Below are 21,953 nucleotides of genomic sequence, written 5' to 3'. Positions count from 1 at the left end.
CTCAAACTGACAATTTTTTTTCTGGTTGTTCAAAAATTCGTTAAATCGGGATTTATTATTCGTTAAATAGAAGTTTTTGCTTTCATTTTATTCGGAGAAAAAAAAAAACTTTTAATCGCGATATTGGTTAAATAGGAGTTTTTGCTTTCATTTTATTCGGAAAAAAATAAAAATTCGCTTAATCGCGATATTCGTTAAATAGGAGTTTTTGCTTTCGTTTTATTCGGAGAAAAATAAAAATTTGCTTAATCGCGATATTCATTAAATAGGAGTTTTTGCTTTCATTTTATTCAGAGAAAAATAAAAATCCGCTTAATCGCGATACTCGTTAAATAGGAGTTTTGCTTTCATCTTATTCGGAGAAAAATAAAAATTCGCTTAATCGCGATATTCCTTAAGTAGAGTTTCATTAAATCGGGGTCCCACTGTATAAAGTTCCCATTCTATACGCCACAGATCAGCATATCTTTTTTTCGTTACGTCAACTAAAGAAAATTATTATTTCCTAAATAGTTCAAAAGCAATGCAATTATTTCTGAACTTTATAAGCCATGTTACAATACCTGGATTCATAGTGTATTCAGTACAGTGTGGAAAATCAACTACAGCAGTGATTTAGCACTTGATTTGTGCCCTTTTAGATATAGCTGTCAGGAACGTAATTTAACAAACAGCGCAAGGGTATGATTAAAAAAGATAATTAAGCAGGTACTTTCAAAACCAAAATTAATGCTTTTGTTTCTTCCTTAAATTTTTTCCCTTAGTGCATGTACATGGATTTGTCTTACATTGCCCTTTGATGCCAAAATCTTGAAATGGACGTAGGAAAATGAAAATTATGTTTATATTATGATTTAATAATGGGTATAATAATTGAATAATGATTACTTGTGACAATCATTATTGATCCTTATAATCAATAATGGGGTTGTTTCCTTCAGTAAAAAGTAGTACTTTTTGTCACTGAAATTGATAGAATAAGCAAAAAAGTAACATGGACCCAGAAAATACTTTCTGGGCCAACAGTTCTTTTTTTAATTAATTTTTTTAAATGTCCAATATTTCAAACACGGCGTGGTCTTTATGACGTCACAAATGATGCATTTTGGCACATCTTTCTTCCGCGTTTCCACGTTATGATAATCAAGGAGCGAATTAAAATTGCGCTCAACGCTTGCTATCAACCATATCGTTGCCAATACACCTGAGTAAAGATGCGAATTAAATATTTTGGACCGTGAATGGCAACACAGAATGGCATTTCATCATTTGTGATGTCATCGGACAGATCATGAACAATGAAAGCTCGCCTATTTAAGTATTTTTTTGAAAATGTTAAACTGAAGCAAATTATTTAAAAAATGGTCAGATCCTATGTTTTTAAGCATGCTCTTTCAAAAAAAAATATTTTTAAAATTTTGGAAAGGACCCCATTTATAAGATCATAAATATTGATTAAAGTTTTGCTCAACACCCCCCATCACTATTTTAGCCAGGTCACAGATGATACGTCATTGTTGCATGCGCTGTCATATATTTGTGAATGAAGCATGTAATATCTGATTATCTTTCTGATAATGTGATAATACAATATTTTCTCGACTGCCCAGTTTTGTAACCATGCTCTTTAAATTCCATTGTCGCACAACATGTCGTGCACAAAATTCGTGAAGTCGTTCTTGCCATTTAAAACAAAAACAAGATTTGAAAAAAATATTATGAAAGTGTAATTTCTGACCTTCATGGAAAAAGAAAATACCGAGTCTAGAATCTTGAGATTTCATTGTTGTACAAGCTGAGATACACATTTGAAAATGCTTAACGTTGTTCTTGTTATTTTAAACGAACAAAAAAAAAAAGTAAAATATAATGATAATGTAAAGTCAGAACGTTTGGAAAAAGAGTGGGGAATGGGATGATTTCCTTCAGTCAAAACTACTACTTTTAGTCATTGAAATGGATAGAATGAGCAAAAAAAAATAACATGAACCCAGAAAATACTTTCATTTTCCGAACAGTTTTTTTTTTAAATATCCGATTTTTCAAACAATTAGTGGTCTTGATGACGTCAGAAATGATGCACTTTGCCGCATCTTTCTACTACGTTTCCACGTTATGATAATCAAGCAGCGAATTGTATTGCACTCTACGCTTGCTATCAACCATATCGTTGCCAATACACGTGAGTAAAGATGCGAATTAAATATTTTGCACTGTGAATGGCATTTCATCATTTGTGATGTCATCGGCAGAAACCGTAAACAATAAAAGCGCTCCGATTTAAGTATTTTTTTTTAATATTAAACGTAAACAAATTTATTAAAAAATGGTCAGATTCTATGTTTTTAAGCATGCTCTTTCAGAAAAAAATGCTTTTAAAATTTTGGAAACGACCACATTCTAGGTTTGTTAATTTTTCACTACAGCACTGATTGAAAAAACTTCGAAGTATGGAGCAAAACTATTTTAGTATTTCAATACCGCGTTACATCGTTAGTATAACTTACTACAGTAATTCAGACTGTGTCGCATTAGCTACAGTCATTCGGGAAAACTATGAGCAATGGAGGATGAATACCTTTGCCCTGTTCAACTGTTTTTTATTTGACTTAAGGTAAACGAATGTAGTATTTGACTCAAGCAAATGTTATAGCGTAATTGACTTAAGGTAAACAAATGTTTTAATATATTTGACGTAAGATAAACAAATGCTTTAGAGTACATTTGACTTGAGATTTTACAAACGTTTTAGCATAGTTGATGTTTTTGTAGTTGTTGAAATCACGATTCGTAAATTGCGATTTTAACGTCGTTCGCCGAATGTTCGCCACAATATTACAAATATTCAAAATCCTCTGACGTTTCACTAGTGATGAGTAAAATCAGGGAATTTTTAAGCGGTTAGAAATTCTATTTTTCGGATTTGAAGCGGCCTTTTTTTTTTGATCGAAGTGATTTATTTCGCAACCCATTTCTAACGTGGCTCTAAGTGATCCTAAATGACGGGATAGTTTCGAACCAATGTCATAATTAATTTTAAATAGATTCCATAACTATTTCTTCTAAATTTTGAAAAAACTACACAATACCATAAGAGTATTTCTTCCGTTTTACTAAAACAGATAAAATAAAACTAATTAGGAGGCTTATTCAACTGTAACAGAATTTGATCGAATCAAATACGATCAATTGCATCTACCAGAAATTTTGCAAAAATTACGCAGCCAAAAGTTTCGCTTTTCTCCACCCAGAAGGAAAATTTTCACTACGTTACCGTTTCACTACGTTTGATAGAATTCAATTAAATCGAACCCAATCGAGTTGAATGAGCCTCTAAATATGTAAGGGACAGTTTAAAACATGAAAATTATGGCTTACATTTGCATTGAATGACTGATGATGTCATATAATTCGGATAGAATAGTGTAGTGATTTATTGGTGTAATCAGGCTCTATTCTTCCAGGAAATGCTTACATTAAATTGAATGGTTGAAATAGTCGCCAATTAAGGCTAATTGAGCAAAAAAAAAAAAAAAAAAAAAGAAGAAGAAGAAGAAGAAAAGGAAGCTTCATTCATTTGTAGAAGAAATTTTTAAGCTTTTGGAACTCAAACAGGAGGTTTCAGCTGGAGACTCTGCACTCGCTTTTGATGGACAATGTTCTGTAGAAAGTTTTTTTTTAAGTCAAAACTCTTGCCGTATTATATTTCTTGAACTTTAATTTAATGATAATTTCCTAATTGTAGTATTTCCCTATCGGTTTGCGACATCAATTTCACAAACTACAATTTGTATGAGATGGCCTATTTACTGTAACAAAAAAAAAAAAAATATTACATTCAAGCACAATTTGAATTTTCAAACATCTCACTATTATTTAAAGTTAGAATGCATGAAAACAGTAAATAAATAAATAAATAATTAAAACATTTACATTTTGAAATTTAAAGAACTTTAATGCAAGATACTTAGTGAAAACAAGAAGCTCAAAAAGGAAAATTAATTTAAATGAAGTTACGTCTTTCAATTTACTCTTTATTGTTTATTTAGTGAAAATGCGGTCATATCTGACTTATTTATCACTGTCAATTAGTAATTTCAACGAAACATTATTGATAAGAAAAATATTTGTAGGCACGCGCTTAAGATGTTGAAAGGCATTCCATATTTTTCAATCAATACAATTTTCAGAAATTTGCAAACATCTTTAAATATTTAAGCCATTAAAGCAGAGTAAATATAATCATATCAAGTGTGCGCGACTGTTTTGTAATGCGTCCAAAAATGTCTTTTTAACATGACATTAGAAGGTTTCTGTGTTAAATTCCCGAGTCGGGCTTTAAAAATCCTTTCATTCCAAAACTTTACTGCCCTAGAAACTTGTTATTTGTAATGACTTCGTACAAGTCATTTTAAAGGCAGGAAAGTGACTCTAGACAGTACTTTAAAAACCTATCCAATCTGCAGAAATTGTCCGCAAACCCAGTTAACTCCAGAACACATTTTTGACTGCCAAGTCATTCTTGGAGCTCTTTTTTCTTTTTGGTAGTGGGCATGGGCTCTTGGATGGTAGCATCTTATATAGTCTCCAGGCTCCAGACTTCTTAGTCAATCTCATCATCATGACTTCGACTCAATATAGGTTTATACTAATTCATGGAGAAGACAAAATAGGAAGAATATTGCTATTGATCCCGAAAATCTGTACAGCCATCGAAACACAAATCGAAAAAAAAAAAAAAAAAAAAGACTGAAGGGAAACGCATGCTTCTATTGAAACATTGTTAATTTAAAATATGTTTATTGATTCTTTTTTGTACTTTTTTTTCTCTCTGAACTAAACTCGACGAATGTTAACTGGCGAGTTTTAAGATAAATTTGCAGCGCTCACAACTATGCTGCGCAATTTCTGCTACCGGTTTACCTGTTTTGTGCTTAATGGTTCAAAAGCCTAGGCGGATTGTACTCAGTTAAAAAGTTGATTTTGCTATTGTTTCGTTGTAGAGCATGGGTGTGCTTTTAGTGGTAGTTGCGCTAAATTTGCATAATGTATAGGAAATAAACAGGAAAACTATAATTATGTACTTCAAAGCAACAACCTCACCTTCCACTTTTCTGCATTTGTAACGGTAGCATCTTTTCTGAGACAAATTCTTTAAACTTATGAAACTATCTGGGTAACTGTATGTTATTCTTAAAAAAAAAGTTTAAGTACTGCCAATAAAGAAATTCTCAACTTCTTTTCGTCAGATAGTATTTTTTTTTTTTTTGCGTTTTTTCAGAGTTAGCCTTACTGGGGACAAAAGTTCCTACAAAGATCAAATCACCTTTCTTCATTAAAGCTACAGAAAAATATACTTGTAATTTAAATTTTCACATGGAGTTATTTTTTCTTCTTCTTATTTTTTCAATGAGTCATCTGATGAAAGTGCAAAAGTTGGGGCCAAAAAGCGTATAGAATGGTAACTTCCTTAATTTCAGGCAATTTTATTTAATAAGTATTTTACCTTATTGTTTGTAAGCCCCGATTATAACATTTAAAGTCACTGGGCACGAACTTTATGTAATACCTCCCTCCTCCCCCTTCAATTTATACTACAATTGAGGTAAAACATATTTGGATACTTACATATTACCTCAAACAGGCCAAATATCGTACATTAGAATATGATACGCTAGTATTTTCTTTATACTATATTATAAGTTACGATAAAAAAGAATATAATGATGAGTCTGCAATATAATATAGAGGTCGTCATATTTTGCATGGCTGTAATACGACGTAAATATCAAAAGCATACATTATATCTACAGGTTTTGAATGTAATAATAATGTAAATATATGGTGGTGAGCCAGAAGCAGTCATGGGATTTGCGAAAGATATTATTTTAAGGAGAAATATTCTTTCGTGATTTTATTTACACCTTGCTGTAGTACAGTATGAAATTTCTACTGTTAGTTAAAACATTTGTAACAAATTCGGGGCCATCCAAAAGTTTTGTGCCCCGTGCCCATGATAATGTGACGTTATTTTTCCTGCCGAGCAAAATAAAATGTAGGTCACTGCCAAAAATGTATACCATTTCTACAATCCGCGGCAAGGAGCAAAAAAGCAAGCCGGAAGCACCACAACTTCCGCAAAGGGAGAGAAAAGGCAAGTGCCATTTTTTTCCTTCAAAAACCTAACCCTCCTTAACCTTAACAGGTGGAAACACCTTCACGAACCTTTATCGGAGTTTATTTCTTTTGAGAGAGCGGCCTATTCCTCATTGTGCTGCGGCATCACTCAGTATGGCATTTTTGAATATCGCGCTTTTTACGTTAGGGCTAATGGAATGCATATGCTTTACGTTTAGTTTTATGCTTAGTTCTGAATGATTGACGTTTTAATTTCTTTCTTCTCTTAATGTCACTTTATTTATTTATTTTCTTGTTTTGTTTTAAAGCTTTAGTGAAAAAAAACATAGTCAAAACTGGCCATTCATGGGTTTCAAAACTGGCTGCCGTGGCACACTGGGGGGCCGCAGGGATAGGCAAAGGGTGCCGTGAAGTTTCCACGATATCAACTTTCTTTTCGTTAATTAAACAACAAGTAATATAAAACTAAATAAAGTTCTACTTAGAAAAGCAAAGAAAACTTTTGTTTCAGTTACTTTTTATTAAATAATTGCAAATAATGTAAATAGGTATATACATATGAGAGAATCACAATATTAAGGTCCAAAACCGAAATTAAATTTAAATGATGAGTTAATGTTTGAAAAAACTGTATTGACATCAAGTATCATCCAATACAAGTTCAAAAAATGTTTTTGAAGTTGAGTGGATGAATAGAAATAATTTTAATAATAATTGAAAATTTGGACAAGAATATAAATATAGAGAGAATGCGAACTAATAACAGGAATTAGAAAAAAGTGTAATGGTTATTCACCAAAGTCTCACCCGGTTTCATATGTTTCACTTAAAAGAAAAAAGATACACGAAGTACCATTCCACAATATTTAGAATCTTCAAAAGTCCTTGTTTCTTGAAACACATACAATAATTTCTGATATTTTCCGCAAAATGATAGAAGTATTTAAATATATTTAACTATTTACCCCTACGTACGTATTTACAGATCTATTTTTATACAAACAAATAAATACATATATATACATATGTATGGACAGATAAATATTTATGTATAATAGAGATTAGGGTATTCGGTATTTTTAAAACGTGATACCGAAATACTGGTATTAATACCGGTATTTGAATTTTTTCAAAAATTGCATGAAAACCTTTTGTTTCAATACCACATTTCACAATTTTGTACAAAAATTGTAGCATTTATGAAACCGTATTGTGAATAAATATAAAATGAAGAAACAAATGTCATAATAAAAAATCAACAGTAGTAAAAATAATGCATTTCATGAATTGTCTTCAAGTCTGGAGTGCTCAACTTTCCTGCAGGTGAAAATACTCTTTCTGAATTTACGCAGGTAGCTAGTACTATTCATAATGTGCGATACATGTCCTCTAATTTCCTTGAAGTCCTTCATCTGCAAATAATTCGATATCTTGCGTACTGGTTTTGGATAAAGCATTTTTTTTTTGTATTGTACGTTTGCTTGTATTGTGCGTAGTACTTTTTTTTTAATTTGTAACTTTTCTTTAAGAGAGAATTCATTTTTAATATTAACATCATCTTTAAGGATTTCCTCTTCATAAAAATCGGTTTGAGTTTGCTTTTCATTTGCCCTTTTTTTCGAAATTTACGATGAATTTAAACAAATTTAATCTTTGTTTTTATTATTGGCTATGGTCTTCTTTCACAATTCTTAACGATTATGTAAATATCTTAAAATATTTTCCAGTTAGGTTTGCTTTTTCTTTATGCAAATTTTCAAGGAACTATAAAACTGCTAAATATTATATCTCCAAGTATACAGCTAAATAGCAAGACAGGACAGAACACCAATTTCGTTGAAAACAAATTACGATGACTACAAGGTTTTTCTCAAAATTCAATGCAGTCGAGCCAAATATTAAAAAAAAATATATCATAAAGTATTGATACAATTGATGGTTGGAACACATTACTTATAGTACATTACAAATATATTCATAATTACGCTGATCACTGAAATTGAAAAACTAAAAACATGGTGTATACACACGGCAAGAAAATGCAATTCATCACACCATTCAGTGATGAAAATATCCATTAGTAATATTTACTCTACTTTTATTAATGGATATTCTACACGTTCGCTCTTTTGAAGCCAAATCTATGCATCAATGGATTGATTTTGGTACTGTCTCAACAAAAGAGAAATGTTCGTGAAAAATAACAGCTGATATCTAATAAGTTAAATTGAAAATTCTTAAATTTAAAACATTTTACTATTTTCAGCTAATACCAAAAATACCGGTATATTACCTCAGCTAATACCGGTATTAGGAAATTGCAAAATAGCACGGAATACCGGTATCCGGAATACCTGTATACTGGTATTGCAATCACTAATAGAGATTAATAATTTGGGTTACTTGAGAATATTTTAATGGTTCGGGTGCCATGATTTGGAAAAGTTTTGGAACTCCTGGGTTATATCGGATTATATAGAGGTTGTGCCTAGGAACACTGATAAGTTCTATGAATTTATACTTAGCAGCCATGTTATTTGTAATCTCTAAAAGTAACCTTCACTACTAAATGGTGTCATAGTAACAATCAACATCAAAAGAGTTCAATTGATGATTTTGTGAAAGAAAGAAAATTTCATGAATCCAAAGTAAATATATTCTTCGTTTTTATTTCATTGAAATTTTTAGTGCTTTTAGTACTTTAAAACTATGTTGTAGTACACCGAAGCAAATGAAACAAGTACTACAAAGCAATATTTGCGACTAACATTTGTCTTGCACTTCTTTTAAACTATCAAAACATTTTTTACGAACTTAGTCGCGCTTAAAATTACTTAAATGCGTACATCATAATGTAATTTGGAGATCGCAATAAATTAGATGGTGCGTGTCAAATGTTAGAACCAAATAATGTTACAAAATTTATGGGAGCTAAAGAGAAAATTCTTACTTGTTGTTGCACAAATAAGTTCTTCATAGTTGTAGACGAAGCAAGACTTTTTCAAAAAATACTCCATCATTGTTTATTGAAAATTTGATTCAAGCGAAATGAAAACTCGCACATTCAGTGTAACAAGCAATTTCTACACTGTTTCTGTTTTTAACTCCACATTTTAAAAGCATTATCGCATTTATTAGCATAAAACTGAAGAAAAACTTCTAAAGTATAATAGTATAGTTACAAAACATTTAAAAAATAATAATTTTAGAAAATATTTAAAATGAAGTATTAACCTGTGAGCTATGTGAGAAATATGATGAAAAATAAATTAGTGCATCTTTAAACCAACAAATAAATAAATTTCTATTTGATTAAAAATTCTCTATTTTTATTTCATGTGGTTTGCACATTTTTTCTGAAGGTGTAAAAATCCATGAAAGAAACCGTACTATCAAAATACGTTTTTCCAGTGTGGCAAAAATAGATCTGCTTTATTTAGAGGGATAAACTGCAGCTATAGCTTTATTTTAAGTAATTTTATCTCTTAAATGATAATATCTATGTTATTAAAATTATATTATTCAATTTATCATTAAAACAGTAATCTAAATGGTAAATTTATAACTGTTTTCGTAAAGTACATCTTTAATTGATACTTTGAATGCAGCACATGAGGTAGTGGGGAGTTATTAACATTGAAATAACTCACGACTTTGGTGTAAACTGTTAAACAATCAAAATTGTTAACAAACAAATAAGTGTCTTTTAGTTAGTTTTTAAAAGAGAAGATTATCTATTGTACTATTCTATCAGAATAATATAAATAAAAAAACTATGCTTAATCAATATGTAATAGAAATATGAAGAAAAAATAACAGTAAAACTTCTATTAAGCTATAACTTTGTTAATGAAAATTATACGCTAATTTATATTGTACTGAATTCTGTACATAAAACACGTTTTATGTTTTTTGATGTTATTTATTTTATTAACCTATTTCGATTTTTGTTCGAGCTTTGTTTTAAATTGTTTTATCTATCAAATAAATAGCAACTGTTTGTTGTGTTTTAAGTATCAAATGAAGTGCGTCAAAAAGTACATTGTTCTTCTGTTCTCTAAAAATGCAGGCAATTTTACAGCTTTTTCTGGTTTTTACCATTTTTTTTTTAAACGTTTTTGGTGCTGACCTGGCAGAAATACCGTCTTTTTTCCGGCAAAATGACTAACCCTAATTTGATAGCATCCCCAGATTTTTATCATTTATTAAATTGCATAGAATATCTTTGCTTTTGGATAATGTTAGTCTGAGAATTTACAGCAATTTCAAATCAGCATTCCAGTTCAAAACTGCACCGAAACAATAACTTCAGAACTTTTACGTTAGAGTATGAACTGTGCAGTGTACAGGGGCGTAGCTAAGGGGGGGGTTTTGGGGACAAAAACCCCCCCCGAAAAGTTAGTCTCAAAAAAAAGAGAAAAAGAAGAGAGAAGAGAAAGAAAAAAAAAGAAGAAAAGGGAAAAATTCCAAGCGATTATATATATATATGATATATATATATATATATATATATATATATATATATATATATATATATATATATATATATATAAGAAGTAACCCCCCCCGAAAGTCGGGTCTAGCTACGCCACTGGCAGTGTAATCAACTTCTTTTGTAAACTTGAAACCACAAGATTGATTTAATACATAACCTAGCCTGCAGAGTGCAGATTTAGGCCTTTTACATTTTCATTTGAATTCAAATGCACTCAAACAAAGGAAGTGGGGCAAAGCACCCACATCGCTCAAAGTAGCCCTAATTGACTGTAGTTATGACGAATTCTCTCTTAATATCATTAAAAAGAACTTACAAAACGTATTAAACAAAAAAAAGTTTGAATTTAATTTAGAGGTAAAGTATAAGTAAGCATGTCTTTTACCGTAAAAGATTTGCTAAAGGAATAGCAAGCAATACAATACGAACTATAGACTATACTAAGAGAAAAAAAGATATGCGAATGGTTATGCGTTTTCGTTGTTATTTGACTGTGAAGATTAGCTAATAATACATTCAAAGAACGAAAATTGACTCATTAAACATATAAGATAAGAAATTTTGCCTTTCCCTAAAAGAAATACATAGCGTTATTCCCACGTAAAGTAAGCAACAAAATCAAGTACCTACAGTTTTTTAACTCCAAACTGAATGCAAATAAGTAAAATTTTTAATGCTATAAGTTGAGGAAAAATGCAAATAATAATCAGTTTCAATGAAATTTAGTTCAAACATTTTATCAACACAGAAATTAAAGAAAATATTTCTCATTTAAGTGATCATGCAAAGTGTTGCTCAATACTTAGAAGTATATTTTTGCACAATTTTTTCAAATGTTTCTTATTGTGCTTAAAATTGTTATGTAATTATTGTTTTAAAAACTTAAACTGAGTTATTATTAATTTGATATTGTTTCACGAATGCAGTATTGCTAAATTTTTACTTTATAGCAGGAATATTGTGTAAGATTTTCTCATTGTTGTCTTTAATTATGTAGTTGGAAAACTTTGGATAGAATTTACCCAGCAGTGTTCCTTAAGTTATTTTTCAATATACAGTCATATTATTAACTGAAATAGAACTCATGCTCAACTAGTTTGTAGCCAACGCTTTTGAACACTATTAACCGCTTTTCAAGCGTTTGAAATTCAACTAAATGTTTTCTACGACATAGAATATTCTTCAAAAAATATTTTTGCGGCAAGATTTATTGAAGATGACAGTTGTAAAAGTTGTATGCAATATCTTTTGGGAAAACGTTTGATGGTAGGAATCTGAAACCTTAAAATAGTTCAACAATGAAAATTGTACATATGCATGAAAATTCCTATTGATGCTCGAACTGTAATGTGATTTTTTTTTACAATGAAGTTTTTCAAAATATGAACATGTTCATTTAAACACATTTTATTTATTGTAAGCCAATTAAGAATTTCAGAAATGTGTTCCTCAGTGATGAAGATTACATTAGACGTGACTTTTAGCTAGTTCGTATTCTGGCAAACGCACTTTAACTACAGAACGCTTCACTTTAAATGTTTTTGCTTTTTTAACTCAAAATATATTTTTGTTTCTTCCACGTTTAAATGCCATCAGTTTATCATTCCTGTTTATATCCGATGAAGTTTAAACTAAGAGCGCTGCTACAAAACCTAGTGTACACATTTCTTTTATTTAAAATTTTTAGAATGTCATTAAAAAAAATTATTCGAATGGTATAGCAGAAAGTAAAAAATACGTACTGTTTCTTACTACTTTTTAAAACCCAAGTGCTAAAAGCTTTTTTGCATTGACAATAATATGTAAGCATGTGTATTAAATAACTTTAAAATAACTTTATCCTTTAACAAAGTGTCTTACAGAATTCAACGAAATGCTCAATCAAACGGGTCTTTTTTTAAGGCAAACTGCGAAAAAAGGCAATTAATTGATAATCACTTTATTATTTTTGCTTACTTTATTCAAGTTTCCTCGTCTGAAGTTAAATGTGATGTAATAGTCGTTTGAGATTTCAAATTTAGTGTACAGCTTAATGCTACACTAAATCTTTTTTAATGTCTTTTTGCTTATCAGTTCTTAATATAAAACTCTGAATGATGTGATCTTACTATGTTTGTGGTCAAGATTTAGCGTGCACTTCGCATTAATGCTACTGAATGTTTTCCTTCGCTGCCTGTTTTGCACAATACTCAAATTTTGATATTTTTTTACATTTTTTAGGTATTGTGACTGATGAAATGCTCCTGCTGCATCTATATTTTCTGGAAAACGACGACGAGAAACAAAGCTATGCAACTGAACTCATGTAACTTACCGAGACATTAAACGTAAGAAAATTTCTTATACATACTCTGAAAAAGAAGGAAAATACATATTCGGTAATTTTGTAGTTCAAAAGAGCAGTGAGTGTTAAAAGCGCTTTACAAAAATGTCCGTAAATGAAAATCAAATCAACAAAACAAAATAGATATGTGATACAGATACTGGTGACAAACTACTCGAATTTAAGATTTAAAACTCGACAGCTTTTGAGTTATAATTTACTCTTTTTCCTTTAAATATCGCAAAGCAATTGATTTAATTTGAATTTGCTGGAGCGTAGTGAACCTTGTAACTTATATATACAGACCTTTATGTGTTAAGTGTTCACTGCTTTAAAAATTTCAAATTTCATAGAGAACAGTAATTTTAGTTGAAATTTGAATCCTTATTCTTTTAAAAATTGGGAACCTCATCTTTTAGAGTTCAGAAATTAAAGTTTGAGTAAATATTTCTTTTAGCAAAAATTTCTTTATCAAAAGATAGTGAAGAGAGTATTTTAAGGTCTTTAAAGACTTCACTGTACATTTGAGTTTGTAAAAACAATGCTACTCCTGATTAGAGGTGTAGTGAACCTCGTACTTTGCAAATGCAAACGTTTATGTGTTAACAGGTCACTCTTTTACCAATTTCAAATTTTGTAGGGATCGGTAATCAAGTCGAAATTTCTTTTTATTCCATTAAAAAAAATTGGTGACCTGTGATGTTTAGAGTTTATAAATAAAGCTTTCTGGAAAATACTTCTTTTATCAAAACTTTTTTCTTATTAAACGATACTGAAGGGTTGTAAAATAAGTTAGCGTACATATAAATTTTTAAAAACCATGTTACTCCTAATCAAGGGCGTAATGCACCTCGTCATTTACGTATGCGGACTTTTATGTGTTAATAGGTCACTCCTTTACCAATTTCAATTATCGTAGATATCAGTAATTCAAATTAAAATGTGTCTTTGTTCTAAAAAAGGTTGAGATCCTCTCCTGTTTGAGCTTTAGAAATAATGGAAGAATTGCTTTGCGAAAAATACTTCTTTTAGCAAAAATTATTTATCAAACGATAATCAAGAGAGTTATTTAAAGGGCTTTAAAGAACTTATCGTACATTGGAATCTGTAAAAACTATTCTACTCCTGATCAGGGGTATAGTGAACCTCGTACTTTGCAAATGCAAACGTTTATGTGTTAACAGCGCACTCCTTTATCAATTTCAAATTTTGTAGAGGAAAGCAATCAAGTAAAAAATGTGTCCTAATTTCATAAAATAAGGGTAAACTCTGATGTTTAGAGTTTGTAAATAAACCTTTGTGGAATATACTTTTTTTACAAAACTTCTTTTTATCAAGACGATACTGAAGAGAGTATTCCAAGGTTGTAAAATAAGTTAGTGTACATTTAAATGTTAATGAATCTGTTACTCCTGATCAAGGGCGTAATGCACCTCGTCATTTACGTATGCAAACTTTTATGAGTCACTCCTTTATCAATTTCAAATTTTGTAGAGATCAGCAATCAAGTCAAAATTTATCCTTATTCCATAAAAAAAGAGGGAATCTCTGATGTTTAGAGTTTATAAATAAACTTTTGTGGAAAATACTTTTTTAACAAAATCCTTTTATCAAGACGATACTGAAGAGAGTATTTCAAGGTTGTAAGGTAAGTTAGTGTACATTTAAATGTTAATAAGTCTGTTATTCCTGATCAAGGGCGTAATGTACCTCGTCACTTACGTATACGAACTTTAATGTGTCAACAGGACACTCTTTTACCTATATCAAATTTCATAGATATCGGTAATTTAAGCTGAAATTTGTCTTTGTTCTAAAAAAGGGGAGAACCTCTCCTGTTTGAGCTTTAGATAGAATGGAAAAATTGCTTTGTAAAAAATACTTCTAGCAAAATAAATTTATCAAGCAATAATCAAGAGAGTATTTCAAGGTCTTTAAAGAAGTTATTGTCCATTTGAATTTATGAAAACTATGTTACTCCTGATCAAAAGCTTAGTGCCCCACGTTGCTTACGCATGTGAACTTTTATGTGTTAAGAGGTCACTCATTTACCAATTTCAAATTTCGTAGAGATCAGTAATTAAAGTCGAAATTTGTCTTTACTCTAAAAAAGTAACCTCTTCTGTTTGAAGTTTAGAATTAATGGAAAAAATACTTTGTGAACAATACTTCTTTCAGCAAAAAAATTATTTATCAAGCGATAGTGAAAAGAGTATTTCAAGGTCTTAGAATAAGTTACTGTGCATTTGAAATAGTAAAAACTGTTTCACTCCTGATCAAAGGCGTAGTGCACCTCGCAATTCACGGATGCAAACTTTTATGTGTTAACAGGTCACTTCTTTACCAATTTCAAATTTTGTAGAGGTCAGGAATTTAAGTCGAAATTTTTCCTTATTTTTTAAACTACTTTGGAACCTCTCCTATGTAGAATTTAGGAATAAAACTTTGAAAAAAAATACTTCTTTTACCAAAATTTCTTGAGCAAGTGACTGCGAACACAACATTTCAAGCTCTTAAAATAAGTTACTGCGCAATTAAATTTGTTAACACTATGTTACTCTAGAGGCGTAGTGCACCTCGCAATTTACTTATACATACTTTTATGTAAGCAGGTCACTTTTTTACTAATTACAAATTTTGTAGAGTTCACGAATTAAGTCAAAATTTTTCCTTATTCTTTAAACTAACTGGAACTTCATCTGGAAATAAAGTTTTGTTTAAAATACTTTTTTAACAAAAATTCTTCATCAAACTATAATGAAGGGAATATTTCAAGGTCTTGAAGTAAGTTACTGCACTTTTTTTTACATTTTCAAACTTTGAAAACCAATTTCTTCATAAATGTAGATAAATTAGACAACAGAAAACTAACAAATTTATAATGATATAAAAGTGTAAATCATTAAAGTAATAAAAGTATATCATTCCGTCTCCTTAATAGTTAACATTTGTTTTATCGTTTTCAGTTTATTAAAACATTAGTGCTCAGAACTTTTGAAACGTTAGAAAGTATTCACACCTGTTTACAATTGTTTTAATTTAATTTTCACATTAAACCGTGTTAAAATTTCAAAATGACTATTCAATGCTGAAGTTTTATTTTTTTAATTCTGCAACAATTGAATATACGAGATTCTTCTGGTGTTAAAATTGCAATCTAAGTACCTTTTCTTGGTTTTTCACGAAAGCCCAATAAAAATGAAACTTTCACGTCAAGTGGGAGACTTTGAATATCTCTGACAACTTAATATTGAAATGGTTTTCAGAATTCAAAATAATAATGACACAATTTTAAGGAATATATTTCAAATTTTGAAGGAATGGATTGTTAAGCAACTCTAAAAGTCCTTATATAGATAATTATTTGCAACATGCAACAAATGTTCGATGAAAATTAGGTTAAAAATATGCATTTTTAAAATCTTAAAAATTAATAGCTTATTACATAAAAAATAAAGCTTGATAAGCATAGGGGAGTCAGTACCCTAAATAGTTTCAAAAATTCGTTTTTATTTTTAATTTGATGTGTTTTAAAACTCAATTTCATCTTTTTAATGATACAAACTTCTTCATCGTGCTCATATTAGAAGTAAGTTAAAAAAAGCTTTTAAAAAATTTAAACATATTTTGATGAGGTGTGATTTTCCTCTTTAAATTGCAATATCACGAAATAATATTTTTGGAACTAAATGTTCCTTTTTCTCAGAAACTTTGGAGGCTTTGAAATTTTTACCAGCAATCACATACATCTAATGGCATGTACTGAAGTAAAAGTTTTCTCGTATTCTAAAAATACTTTATTTATAGAGCTGATCTCATGTTGCAAAATGGTATTTTTTGAAAAAAATACAGTGATTTACACATCAGACTAAAAAAAGATCTAAGCTTTCTTACTATAAAATTTTACTTAAGTATAAAGAAAAGAGTCTACTTAAGGTACAGAAAAAACTTCATAGTTGTATCTTTAATAGATTTTCAGAAAAAGGTACATGAACCTATAGAAATAACCATTGACAGTATAGGAGGTACCGATTCCCCTTAACTTTATTTTTTTTATTCCTCTGAATGTTGTTCATTGACACTTAAAAATATAAAAAAAAGAGGAAGCTTAGAAAAAAAGCCAAAAAGAATTTAAAAAAAAAATTTTAAAAAAAAGGAAAAAAAAAGTTTACCCTCAAAAAAATGTTCAAAAAATAAATAAATAAATAAATAAATAAATAAATAAATAAACAAATAAAATAGTATTTAAAAATTTGCAACTTCTGGTTCCCAAATAGAATTTAGGTTTTGATTTTTTAGGAAAGCATTTATGAGACTAAACTATGGGGAAAAATAGGACATTTAGAAGGCTATTCATTCCTAAATTTATTTTGAAGATTTTACGCTGATTAAGCGTAAAAATATTTTATTATTTTTTTTTACAATTACATCTATGTATCATGTACATAATGTATATAAATGTATGACACAACATTTATGTAACAAAAATTGATATTTTGCTAATGAATTTCGAATATGTAAAGAACAACAGAGGAGCTAAGCCTATAATAGAAACCGGTATATATTAGTGGATTTCTCTGAAGACATTTAAAACCAAGTAACTTTTTAGTAACCTTTCCTGCTGAGTAAAAAGATTCCAAACGAAATCCCGAAGAAAAAAATGCATTAAATTTTTCCTTCTCCAAATGTATGAATCACTAGTTCAAGAATCATCGTTCTGCGGAGGAAGAAATTGATAGAATAAATAAAAGTGATGAATTTCATATGAGTCTCATTTTGAGTAATGCTAGATTCATTTTTTTCCCACAGAGGCAAAGCCGACCGAGAACCTTCAATAAAACCGTGCAAAAATAAAATGATAGAAACCGCTGACGTTATGAAAGTTTAAAAAATATTAAATTTCGAAAACACTTTCGTCAGCACAGAACAAATCCAATAATAGGTACCTAAGACCAAATAGTAACTATGGGATTGAAATTCAAGTTTCCTTTTTTCGTTCTTTTATTCTATCGTTTTTACTCTCTCCTTTTCTCAGAAAACAGAATTTCGGAGTCAACATTATAAATTCTCAAGGGGGCGAAGCGACAGAAAGCCTCGATATGTAGCATTCAAAACAAGAATTTATGTTCATATATATCTATATCTGTCTATATATTTATATATTCTTGTCTCTAGGATTGCGACGGGCTGTTTTTGTAAATGCGATAAAATTCCTATATATACAAGACATGTTTGTTTTTTAACACAGAGCTGCTGCATTTACTACGTAAGAGGGCAAAATTGTAAGAAAGCGTTTCGTTGTAAATAAAATATGGAATAAAATCTGTTTATGAGTATAGTTTTATATTAGGAGTTTTCTGTTTCTCTTTGCAAGCATTGAAAAAAAAAAAAAGCTGCTTTGCAGTAAGCTTAAAGCATATTATAATATTTTCAAACCAATTTTCAGGATTCCAAAAATGGAAGATTGTAAAAAAAAGAAAGGTGATATCCGTATAAGTTATACAACTAAATATCACACTTTTGAAGCATAAGTCGAATATCGCTCGTTTAGTTTCGTATATGGGAGTTTTCAGGGGGAATTTTGTATTGCTAGGCATTCTTTAAGTAAACCCCCCATAAAAGATGCAATCAGACACAGGGTTGGCCGGATAGGACCCAATTGTGTTGGACCCAATGGGTTTTTTGAAAAAAAAAAACATTTAAAAAAACCCATTATTTAGCCCACTTTTGGATTTTTTAAAATTTTCTGAGAAGTTTTTAAAAAAATTAATTAATTTAAATACCTTTACAATTTAAACTTCTATTTTATTTGTTCTTCACCACAGACAATAGACATAAAAAAATGAATTTTGAACATTAATAGTATTTCTTAACTCTTAACAGCATTAAAAAATACTTCAAAGATTTAAAATATATATATTTAACTTTTATCGTTAACTGGTCAATAAACAACTCAAATTATCTTGACTAAGTCCTGTCACGTCTGATTTTCTCAATATTTGTAGATTGTACAGAGGAAACTACTCTAACTAAAAGGCTTTCATGTGTATTATTTTCTGCAACCCAACACGTCACAAATCTTGAATAAACAAGATAAATTTTTTTAGAAATTAACAGGTTTTGCAAACGGTTCTGAAGAAAAGTATAAAAAAACGGTTTCGTCGTTTTTTATACTTTTCTTCAGAAAACGCTGAATTTTAACTAGTTTTCCAGCTTTTTTTACCCCAAGACCAGTTTTGCACTTTGTCCATATACTTACGCTACAATATGCTACAAGTACCCCACATTTTCCCTAAAAAAATAAATTAAAAAAAAAAAATAAATAAAAAACACATTTCTTTTAAAAAACCCAGCTTTTGTTGGGAGTTTTTTGGGTTTTATTTAACCCCCCCCCCAAAAAAAAACCCTGGGTCCATGGGCTTTTTTAAAAAAAACCCGGGTTTTTGCCAACCCTGATTCAGACATTACGACGAATCTTCTCTATGCACATTATTTTCTCTTTATTAAATCCCTATAGCTGGGGTGGGCAAAGTGTGCCGCGGCACCTTGGGGTGACGCAGGGAGAGGCTAAGGGTGTCGGGAATTGTCAATGATATCAATATATGCATATATAATAGTTAAACACTAGAGGATGCCGTCAAAAAATTTTTAATCTTTAAAGGGTGCCGCTAATTGGGGATGTTTGGGAACACCTTCTCTATATCTTTATTAGTATTATGTATGAAATTAAATTCAGAAAAAATAATAGAAAAAAGTAATCAAATGTGTGTTCCTCAGGGCCAGATTGACGTTACGTCCAAAATGGAAATTTCCAGGCTGCACTGTGTGTAGAATCTTATTTCGCATTGAGGCATAACATCGTAATTCAATTTTAAAATAATATCCATTACAATTATTTGCCAGTGTTATCAGAGCACAAGTACCAACCTTTGTATGCACTCGACAAACGTTTTTACGCTCCCCTCCAAAGTAGTGATAGTGAGACTTACCTTTGTCTGGCTTTGAGGTATAGGTAGTTGTAACTAGAATTTTTATAATACTTTTTGTTCCTTTAACTCGTGGACTGTTAATTAACTAGAGGTAATAGATGTTAATACTTTTTGTGCAAAGTTCCTTCTGGCTGATTAAAAAAAAAACATCTGATGGTTGATTCTATTTTCCATAATAAGGAAGGGTAGACTGATCGGCGAATAAAGAAGTCCTTGTAAATGAATTGATCGTATTTTGTTTTTTAGTTTCAGATAGTGTCAAAGATTCTTGACTATTTTCCTGATTCATAAAATACAGAACGTTTATATAATCTTGAACTGGTAAACAAATGTTTATTTAAGAGAAAAGCTCCTTTTGTGCTATACATAACTCTTTTTTTTATTTTATTCCTTGTCTCAAAAAGTTTTTTTAACGTGTGCACCTTACATGATTCTGGGAAGACTTAGATGATTTCCAATTTCGCGTCATGTACTAGTGGGCTCAGAATTTATTTTCTGGGGGGATGAAAGTTTGGTTGTAGCATTCCTTACATAGATACTGATTGTCATATTGGGATTAAAAATATGCGTCAAAACCAAACGTTCTGGGAGGTTGATCCTCACAACTTCCTTGGCTACCTGCATGACAATAGCCAATATTGTACTAATGGGAAAAAATTGAATGCGATAAGGATAAAATCAGAAAAGAATTATCTACGAATCTTAACTAGTCACTTTTAAATAAATTTATTTCATCTATCCAAGACTTTATAATCACCCTGTATTTCTTCTAAGGATACAGTTTTTTCGTTTGATTTTATTGCCACTTTACAGGAAAAACCTACAGTTAACAAGTTCTTCTACTTATGCATGCTCGGACTTTCCATTAGAAATTGACAGTTATACTATTTAAATCTTAACTAATAATAAAGCTGAAAGTCTCTCTGTCTGGATGTCCGGAGGATGTCTGGATGTCTGTAGGATGCCTGGATCTCTTTGACGCGCATAGGGCCGAGACCGTTCGGCCGATTTTCATGAAATTTGCACAAAGTTAGTTTGTAGCATGAGGGTGTGCGCCTCGAAGCGATTTTACGAAAATTCGATGTGGTTCTTTTTCTATTCCAATGTTAAGAACAAAATTATCATAAGATGGACGAGTAAATTACGAAATTATCACAACGTGGAACCGTAACATGGGAACAAGCCAATTGGCGAAAAAATTCACCATACATTATTTGTAAATATACAGGCGAACCAGAAGAACTTTTAATTTTTCTATTACGATCAAAGCCGTGCGGGTATCACTAGTATTTAATAAATATTCCCAAGGAGAAATGCACCGTACTCGAGTGAATACGGTCATTTACGGTAACTTTGAACCACGTACTTTAATGTGCCCCACCCTTGCACTGCATTTGGAAAGGTAAAAGAGAGTAACTGCATTTTTTTTTCCTTTTCATTCCTTTGCTTTTTTTTTTTTTTTTTTTTTGTTTTTTTTTTTTTTTTTTTTTTTGCAACCCTCATCTTTGTACTTTAGCTTTATTGTACAAGCTTGCTTATTTGGTTTCCGCTGAAGAGAAAGCACAAAAAAAAAAATGTCTAATTTCGACATTTCTTTATTTCTAGTATTGAACCCAAAACGCGATTTTTCAAATATCTCAAAAACTCAATTCTGCAGATACTACCGCCCACGGCAAAATACTTGCCCACGGCAAAATACTTTTAAGTATATTTTTTCCAAAAGGAATGAAAGAAGGCCCATTGCTGCATTTTGCTGGTAAGGTTATGATAACTCAGTTTCCGAATTTGTATTTTAAAATTGGCAACATTGTACACTGTACAGTTTGCACATCTCATCTTTACTAATAATAAAGCAGGAAGTCTCTCTGTCTGTCAGGATCTCTGTGACGCGCATAGCGCCTAGACCGTTCGGCCGATTTTCATGAAATTTGGCACAAAGTTAGTTTGTAGCATGGGGGTGTGCACCTCGAAGCGATTTTTCGAAAATTCGGTTTTGTTCTTTTTCTAT

The 21,953-nt window shown here is 30.5% G+C and overlaps 1 long non-coding RNA gene across 1 annotated transcript in view; it reads left to right on the top strand.

The window, feature by feature from the left end:
- LOC129225802 (uncharacterized) overlaps nt 1–21,953 on the top strand; it is a 229,288-nt gene that overhangs the window by 114,247 nt on the left and 93,088 nt on the right. The window contains exon 3 of the long non-coding RNA XR_008580750.1: nt 12,854–12,960. This is a non-coding gene — a long non-coding RNA (uncharacterized LOC129225802). The remainder of the gene's footprint in view (nt 1–12,853; nt 12,961–21,953) is intronic.

This window comes from Uloborus diversus, chromosome 7 (assembly GCF_026930045.1).
Source record: "Uloborus diversus isolate 005 chromosome 7, Udiv.v.3.1, whole genome shotgun sequence".
Classification (NCBI taxonomy): Eukaryota; Metazoa; Arthropoda; class Arachnida; order Araneae; family Uloboridae; genus Uloborus; species Uloborus diversus.
The sequence above is the reverse complement of the archived record's forward strand: the minus strand, read 5'-3'. Positions and strand labels throughout refer to the sequence as shown.